Source organism: Perna viridis, chromosome 14, assembly GCF_037379345.1.
Source record: "Perna viridis isolate PV_CMFRI_1.1 ecotype Kerala chromosome 14, ASM3737934v1, whole genome shotgun sequence".
In the NCBI taxonomy this organism is placed as follows: domain Eukaryota; kingdom Metazoa; phylum Mollusca; class Bivalvia; order Mytilida; family Mytilidae; genus Perna; species Perna viridis.
The window spans coordinates 24,322,863-24,332,236 of record NC_142458.1 but is presented as its reverse complement, the minus strand read 5'-3'; the positions used below and the strand labels follow the sequence as shown (position 1 = coordinate 24,332,236).

The following is a 9,374-nucleotide window of genomic DNA, read 5'->3' as shown; positions in this document are numbered from 1 at the left end:
TGTGGAAACCAATATCCCAAATGATGGCAACACGTCTATATAATGATGAGGTGGGGTCAGAAACAGGAGTGTCAAGACTTGTTTTGTAAACGGAGTGTAGTAGAGTGAGAGGTATAAAATTAAGTTTGGTTCTAATGTGATGAAGTCCAAGAGGTTTTTGTATGAAAGGAAGGAGACCATCTATGGAGATATCATGTAACTTAGGTGACGTATAGTGGCGATAGCCATGACTCCTTTCCCGTCTTGGATTTTTGTCAAATAAATTCATCACATGTATGTTATATTGGCTTGAAAGGTTTCTTATACTTTTGATGTTGTCATTGCATCCGTAAAGTATTGCGGTACCTAGTCTGCGTATCCAGTACTCCTCTCTTTCCCTAAAAAAGCATGTCAAATAATCATTTATATTTAAGTATTGATATATGTAGATAGAGTTTTAGGACATATAAAGAAAAGAACGTAACTTTTTTTTTCAACATTGATATAATTAGTTCATAATTAATTATACATACATGTACGTATGTAAGTACATGTATGAATACAGATACATTTGCTTTTTATGTATTTACAATTTAAATACACATGACAGATAATATTAAGGTACACTTGATGTTCCAATAAAACATTTATCATAAAGTTTGAAATAATTTTAACTTAATCACATCTTTTGACATTCTTGCATATTACAGTTTTATACATTGTATGTATATTTAGTTAATATTCTATTAAAATTTAAACATGATAATAATAGTAATTTTACAAAATAAGTTCTCCTGTATGATTAAAATGTGTTTGCAATTTATTGAGTTATTAAGTTTGTTCAAATAGCCATTCATGATTGATTTAATCAGGCCTGAAATATATTGCATTTTTTTTTCGAAGTCCACTCCACAATGATACAAGAAGTAACCAAGTCAATGCGCCAGAAGAAACTGAAGAGTTGATATCATTCATCGGTGGATAGCCTATATATTTTTATTTTTGATATTTTGCTTCATATAATTAGACGGTTACAGTGTTGAGGTGATTCATGATGACGAAATACCACCCAAAAATTACTACTTATTTGATCAATGGTTACTGTTCGTAAAACCATACATATTGAAGATATTTTTCTTTGCTTTTAAAAAAAAATCCTAGAGAGGGATTTTCTTTACTAGATTTACGGTATTATACATGTAATATTCTTATTTACTAGGTTTGAAATTATACAACGCATCAGTATTCCGAAAAATATTTGTTGGAAGCTTAGTGTAACTGTAAAGAAAGGGATCTTTCCGTTCATCTATAGGTCTCAGTATCGTATTTATTTTCCCATAGACTTCTATGGTGAAGTGCATATTTTTAGCATTTAAAAAAAAAAATATATGTAAATTGATTCAATAAAACTTTTACTCATGTAGCATTTCTAAGGACATGTGACAAAATAATTTCCCGCAAAGAAAATAGGGTGAGTCAACGAACATATGACAGAAAAGTAGTCTTGAACTATAAATAGTCATTTTCTCTACTTTTACTTTCGTTTTGCACTCATCAAACCAACCTTTTCATTAGAATATTTTTATGTTAGATTTTCTTTTCCAAAAATTCTTCATCTTACAGTATGATGTTTGTTCTATTTCATAAGTCATTGCTCATATCTTTTGACAAAACATTAGTTTGTAGAGAGGCAAAAAGAAAATGCACTATATTTTTATTGCATCCATGTTTTGACGTACAACCGCTCAGGGATATGCAATATGACATTGGTACCTATACCATTATCTTATACGATTTAATCCTATGGCTATAATGGACGTGCTCCATGAGCTCGCATTGTAGACAAAACAGGACTCAACACTTGCGCAATCGTCTACTTCCTTGTGGACAAATTTAACCACTCCCGTCAGAATACTTTTTTAGCTATTCATAGTCCTGGTTTTTCATTTCTTCATATACAATGTGTATATGACGTCGCCCGCTGACCCTTCATCCATATGCAATTGAAAGATAAATATATGATCCCATGCAGTGGCCTTGGTTTAATGATATTTTTAAAAAAAGAACTTTATTGAAATTACCTTGTTAAAAATACTTTCAAATTATATAGTTTACACCGTATAACACTGCTTCCCAAACTAGAGTGGGCTGTAAATTTACCAGTAATATGACCAAATAATCTGCCGTTCATAAACCGATCTGCAAGCAGAGCTCTATGATGCGCATGCGCTTCCCCTAACTGCACAGTACACTACTCCTACTATTTCCGTACTAAACAATAATATCATACACATAATCTGGATCATCTAGTGAAAATCTATCATTTTTATCAAAAAGAATAACATCCGAGTTAGATTATGTGCGGGCGTTCAGAGTGAATCGATATATATTGCGTTACCATGGTAACAAACCCCCCCACACAAAAAAATCACCATTTTATGTGATTTTTCAGATGATTTTTCTGTATGTTGGAAAATTGACTTAAGATGTCTCCACCAAACTTTAAAGTTATATAAAACCATATAAATGTGATTGAATGCATATTTCAGATTTGTCTAGTTGGCTGCCATCCAAAGTAAGGTACCCTCTTGGAAAATTATGTAAATGTCATTAGAATCTTATCAAACTTATTATTTAGGTTTAAAATTGTATGTTCAATTCAAATATTTTGGAATGTTGACCTATAGATGTTCACTTAAAAAAAAAAAAAATTAAAAGGGGGTGCTTCGGTCGAAAAGGGGTATAGGTCGTAATTTAGGACATTGTGCCATCTCATTAATCTTAGTAGCTTTCAACTTCAAAATTGGTGTGGTGGTTGCGTTTGATGATATCTATAGTATTATCCAAAAAACACTGACTTGATATTTCATGTGTTACCATGGTACCGACAAAAAAGCACAAAAAACCCCCAAAAAGTTTGTTGATTTTTGTGCTTTTCAGATGTTTTTCTTCTAACTATAATTAAATTCATACTGTAATATACCATTGAACTGACAACAGAGGAAATAACAACAACTAATTTTATAAATATTTATTATAGAAAAACCTGTGGAAAAAAAGAATTGAATATAAGGTTCAAAATTATCTATTGATTTTTTTACGAATGAGTACTCACTTGTACGATATTTGACATTTTAAAACTAAAATAACACTTCGTAGTTCTATAAAATGAAATCATTTCATTTCAATAACTTGATATTTTACCTAGATCATGTAAATTGTGTGTCATACACTGTTACTGTTGCGAAATGTGTACTTTTCAATTGCAATTTTCATACTTTCACTTTGGTGTCAGCTATGTTGTTTGTGTGAATTCTAGTCACTTCGGCATCTGGTTAAATCGGCACCAAATATAGTTACTTCGGCACCTGGTCAAATCTATTTTGTAACAATTTTGTTAATATATGTAAAAAGACTGAAAATTAAAGAAATTGGGAAATCAAATTTTTACCTTTTCTCGGAAAACCACTTGCCCCATAAAACCAATAATGAAAGGACTCTGAGCTTTTGGCATTATTATCTTAAGAGGAGATAGCGACTATTGTATTACCTGTGGAGTGACGAGTCTGTCAAATTATGGAATATACACAGAGACGTATTTGTTGAAGGAATAAAGTGAATCCTGGACTTTGATTATTTATTGTAAATTTTTATTGTCTATCAGGAATTTTCGAATCCTACTCTTGTTTACTATTAGAACGAAACTTCCTCACAAGTTTGGCCTCACCCTACCTATGTGTACACAAAAGAAAATAAATAAATAAAATAAAAAAATGAAAAGAGGGGTGCTTTGGCGGAAAAGGGGGATAGGTCATAATATGAAATAAAAAAACGAAAAGTTCAGCTGATTTTTCAGATGTTTTCCGTTAATTAAGGAAAAACTTCATGAGATATCTTGATCAACCTATTCATTTATATATATATAAATGCATATTTTGAAATATCCAAGGTGGCTGCCATTTCAAATGGCCTCCATTCAAAGTAAGGTGCCCCAATTATAAAAGTGTTGAATTCATCAAAATTTTATGTTATGTTAGCTTAATATTATATGCAGATTTCGAAATTTTGAGTTCTGAGACTATTTGGGGAACGTGAGGGGACTTTTGTGACTTGCTTGCAAGCACAACTTTAAACTTGTTATTATTATTAAGTCCCAGAACACGAACTGTCGGGGTTTTCTTGTTTTTGCACCGTTTCTTCTGTATTATTATTATTATTTTTATCGGTAAACTTGTCCGCGCGTTTTCTTGGAAACTAAAAGAGGGATTGGAATGAAATTTGCGGAGAAATCGAACCTCACCCCAGAGATGTGCACACCGCAAAAAAAATTGAAAGGAGGGGCGCTTTGGCGGAAAAGGGGGATAGGTCATAATTTAGGACGTTACGATTCTCGGAATATATTGGGATTATATAAAACCATCCTAATTTGATTTTAATTTTTTAGATTTTAGATGGTCACAATTTAAAATAGCCGCCATCCAAATAAGGTCCCCTCTTAGAAAATTAGATAAATCTCATTAGAATTTTATGAAACTTAATATTTAAGTTTCAAATTATAAGCTAAATTCAAATATTTTGGAATGTTATTGGTGTTGTAGCAGAGTTTGATGATCTTTATAGTATTATTCAAAAAGGTGACTTGGTATTTCATGTGTTGCCATAGCAACGTTTTCTTCTAGGTATGATTGAATTCATACTGTAATATACCGTTGAACTGACAACAGAGGAATGACAACGACTAATTTTATAAATATTTATTATAGAAAACCTGTGGAAAAAAAAAATGAATATTAGGTTCATAATTATCTATTGATTTGTTAGGGGTGAGTACTCACATGTACGATATTTGCCATTTTTAAACTAAATAGCAATCCATAGTTCAATAAATGAAATTATTACATTTAAATATCTTGATATTTTACATATACCATACAAATTGTTTGTCATACACTCTTACTGTTATGTACTCTTCAATCGCAACTTCCATACTTTCACCAGGGGAGTTCATAGGTAGGGGAACCTAAGTCGCCTCAGATGTTAATGAAATATGGCGTACATCATCGGAACATCTCTAATTATTGCCATCTATTTCAGAGAAAAAATAAGTGAACAAGAACAATTCCGCATTTTTTTTGATGGGTTCAGATACCCTACTACGATACATAATTTGCATACTTACTGATTGAATATTCAAAGGTAAAGTTCACTTCTTTGTTATTTAAATAGAATAGACATATAATGTACAGACATGCTTTAAATAAGTGCAAACGCATAGACTACGTGTATTTGTGTGTGGACTTGGAAGCAATGAGGACGGAGTTACCTGCCTTTCTCGTTGCGCATCGTTTATATGAATAATATTTGTGTTAATTATGGACATTTAGAATGAGATGCTTACTTATATGGACATTATTTTAATATTCTTTATGTTTGGATTTGTTTTGATTCTGATATCATAATGTGTTATTGTCATTTGTGAAATTTAATAAAAAAAAAATGACACCGTTTAAAATACTCACATTAAATTTAATGTCATGGTAAATTTCTATTCATCTTTATACTCAATATTACGTTCTACCTATTCAATATCATAAATTAGAGGACTTGTGATTTAGTCTTGATATTGCATGCTTCCTCCTGGAGAATTCATCGTTTTCATGTGGTAATTTATACCACTAATAATTGGATGACTTGGAAGGTGTGCTATGATGAATTTTGTACATTTCAAGATACAGATAATGTACCAATTTTATACATTTAAATGATCAAAATGTGGCAACTTTACTTACATTGTAATCTTAATTAGGTCTGTAACACAATGAGGGTACAGAGACTCATCTGAAAATTCATGTTAACAAGGGATTGCAAGGTTTTAAGTAGACTTTGCAGAGGTTGCAACTATAAAAAAAAATCTTAAATACATTTTTTGTACATATAGCAGTTCAGTGTCATGATGTTAAAAACCATATTAATTTTTCATACTGTACAACTTTCAGCACAGTAATATAATGTAAGTCCAGATACACGTATCTCTGATATTCGCTGTGGTATAATGCTACATTTTTATGTTTAATGTATGCATGTAACATTTTGTAATAATGAAAAAATAATGTACTTTAATTAGAGAAATCTATACGTCTCTCCTGTCACACTAAAGACACAAGCGCAGGCGATAATGATACCAAAATTAGCCTCTGTTGACGGCATGGCTTTCTCGACTTTTGTTATTATTAACTTAAAATGTCAAACTTTTTCATTTTCTATTTTTCAAACTGCTGACCAGATATATTATTCCTAGGTCAAACCATTATGTACAAATGTACATGTACTAAGTCCAGTGTTCTAGGATTTTTCAAATATTTAGGTTTCCTTTGGGAAAAATCCATATACAATCAACGTTCCCACAGTCAATGACTGCTTTCCTAACAAAACAAATCCTTACAGCATATGAAGTTTTCAACTTGCCACGGGAAAGTGTAACCAAGTACCTTACTTTCCCTGATCCAAATTTCACTTGCCCTGGGTAACGGGAATAGGAATCCTAGAAGACTGCGTTAAGTAATAAACTCGTTGGTTATGCTAAATTTGTGTTCACAGCACAGAGTTATATATAAATCCTTGTTCAAAGTAATGTTTAAGTTTAAATTTAAAAGTATGGTTTAATTGGACTGTCCATGGAAAAAAAGAGATAGACACCGTAATGCATACTGCATATGCATGTACAAATGTATATAGTAAATGTACCCGATATCAGAATAATGGAAGTACCACAGGGCTTTGCCACATATAAGAAACAAGAACATACTTAATGTATTCAATTTTGTTTTATTATACATGTACAATGTATTACAGTGTACCACAATATGTCTTATAGCAGATACTGAAAACTTTTACGACTGTATTGTTTTACATTTTTATATTAAGTGTCAGTCTTGGACAGATACTTTCCCCTTGAAATAGGTAAATACATGTAATATTTAATATGCGCCTTCCTCATGCTCAAAATATAATGTGTTGATGCTCCCATACTAAACATATACTGAATTTAAGTCATTGTGTGTCCAATATGCTGTTGGAATGAGTCAAATCAGTTGAATAATTGACATGCAAGTCATGTTTCCTTCTGCTTCATGTACATGTGTAGTGTCTAACAATTCAATTCACACTGCTTAGGATGCTGAAAATGAAAACAAACCAATATCAATATACATGTTATACATATAAAAATTGAAAGCTTTTCATAATTGTAAGCTTACAATATCTATATAGGATTATAAATTGCATGTACAATGTACTTTTACTATTTTGTTAAGACCTGATTGAAAAAGATGGTAACAGCTGTGATAGTGCACTTGATTGTGTTTTATTATGCAGTTTCAGTATGTATTCAATACATTGTTAAGTAGACAATACATGTTTAATGACAGTACCCTGGTGGACTCATGTCATATTTAGCAATGAGTAGGAGGTTCGATTCCTCTTGTTCTGTAAATCATTGTAAAATTGAATGATTAATTGAAATAAATTAAAATCAAAAAGGAAAACCATTTGATCTCTATGGAAAGAGCTACATTTGAAAACTCTATCTTGCCTTACTATTTTGTTAAAAAAGGTCCTGCCTTTATTATTTTGACAATTTTATTAGGACAATCATTGCACCTGTTTTTTTTTGTGTTTGTTTTTTGTTTTGTTTCATAAAGTGAATATTTCAATGTTTCTTTTTTATTTCATATTTAAGCCTACCTCCCCCCCAAAAAACAACACACACACATACACATACATGTCAAGTGCCAATGATACAATGTATCACTAACTGACTTACTGTTGTCTGTTATTTTTGGTATGTAGTACTGTAGTTTCTAAGCATCTTTTTTATACTGTAATTAAGACAACTTGACTGGTAATGTGTTTGAAACAAATGTACATTTTGTAAAAGAAGGTTAATTTCAGAATTTTAACTGTATATGATTAAATTTCTATCTTAGTAACTGCATCAATATTAAGCAAATTAATATCATACATTATGTATTTCAATGGGCGGTTCTTAAAAACACACATAAGAAATGGCGGACTAGCAAAATATGAACAACAAACTAGACATGTGTAGAATGAGCTGTAAATGTGGGCTAGATCAATAAAATTTCTCTCAAATGCAAATAAATATCATAAATGATGAAAAATAATTGTAAAACCTTATCATAATTATGAAAACATTAGGTACAAATGGGCAAAATCAAGTTTTTTCATAAAACCATGGATCGGTTTTACCAGGACTATAATTAACGTGGCTTTTCCACTTACCTAGATAATTTCTTTTTATTTCTACCACATTTGTGTATCTCCTTATGATAATTCCCAAATTTACAACTTTCCGAATCGATATATCACAATTTCACGTAAATCTGTCCATTCGATTGCTAGAAGTTACATTTTGAAAAAGTTGTGTTGAAAATCTTAAAGTCATATAGAAATTTTTAACATGGCGGCAACAGGAAGATTGAGCCCCCTGCTTTCACTTTGCTGTCAGTCATGCTGTTTGTGTGAATTCTAGTCACTTCGGCACCTGATTACATCGGCACAAGATAACTTCACTTCGGCACCTGGTCAAATTGGGACCTGGTTAAATTGGTACTTACGCTAGTTAAATCGGCATCTGGTTTTCATTGGCCTTATATGATTGATTAAAAGTACCAAATCTACGTTTGTAACAATTTTGCTAATATATGTAAAAAGGACTGAAAATTAAAGAAATTCGGAAATCATATTTTTATCTTCTTCTCGAAAACCATTTGGCCAATAAAACCAAATTTAGCAGGAATAGTAAAACGCCTCTGGGCTTCTGGTATTATTATCTTAAGAGGGGATAGCAACTATTGTTTTATCTAAGGAGTTATGATACTGCAGATGTGCACGGTCCAAAAAAAAAAATGAAAATAGGTGTGCTTTGGCGGAGAAGGGGGATAGGTCATGATATAGGAAAACGTAAAAAAACGAAATGTGCTTTTTTACAGAGGTTTCTCGTTAATTAAGGAACTGTATATTTATATATATCACTAAATCTGCCGAACTTTTCAACAGAATTATCAAAGCTTGGTTAAGTGCATATTTTGATGGCTGCCACTCAAAGTAAGGTGCCCCAATAAAAAAAATATTCATCGAGATTTTAGCTTAATGTCATATGCAGATTTCAAAGTTTGGGTTCTGAGACTTATTTGGGGAACGTGAGGAGACTTTTGTGACTTGCTTGCAAGCACAACTTAAAACTTGTTATTATTTTAATTCTCCTGTCACAAAAATGTTAAAAGTGTCCCCCCTCGAAAATTAAACTTACTCCGATTTCGATGAAAATTGACATCTAGGTCCTTCGAGTCGTCCCGATTATTAATCTGCGCTCG

General features: G+C 31.6%; 1 long non-coding RNA gene across 1 annotated transcript; it reads right to left on the bottom strand.

Annotated features, from left to right (window-relative positions):
- Window positions 1–6,784: 6,784 nt before the first annotated feature.
- Window positions 6,785–9,067, bottom strand: LOC148598723 (uncharacterized). The gene is made up of 2 exons (XR_015918525.1): window positions 8,281–9,067; window positions 6,785–7,156 (listed from the first exon to the last, which is right to left on the bottom strand). It is a non-coding gene; the product is annotated as an uncharacterized LOC148598723 (long non-coding RNA).
- Window positions 9,068–9,374: the final 307 nt, after the last annotated feature.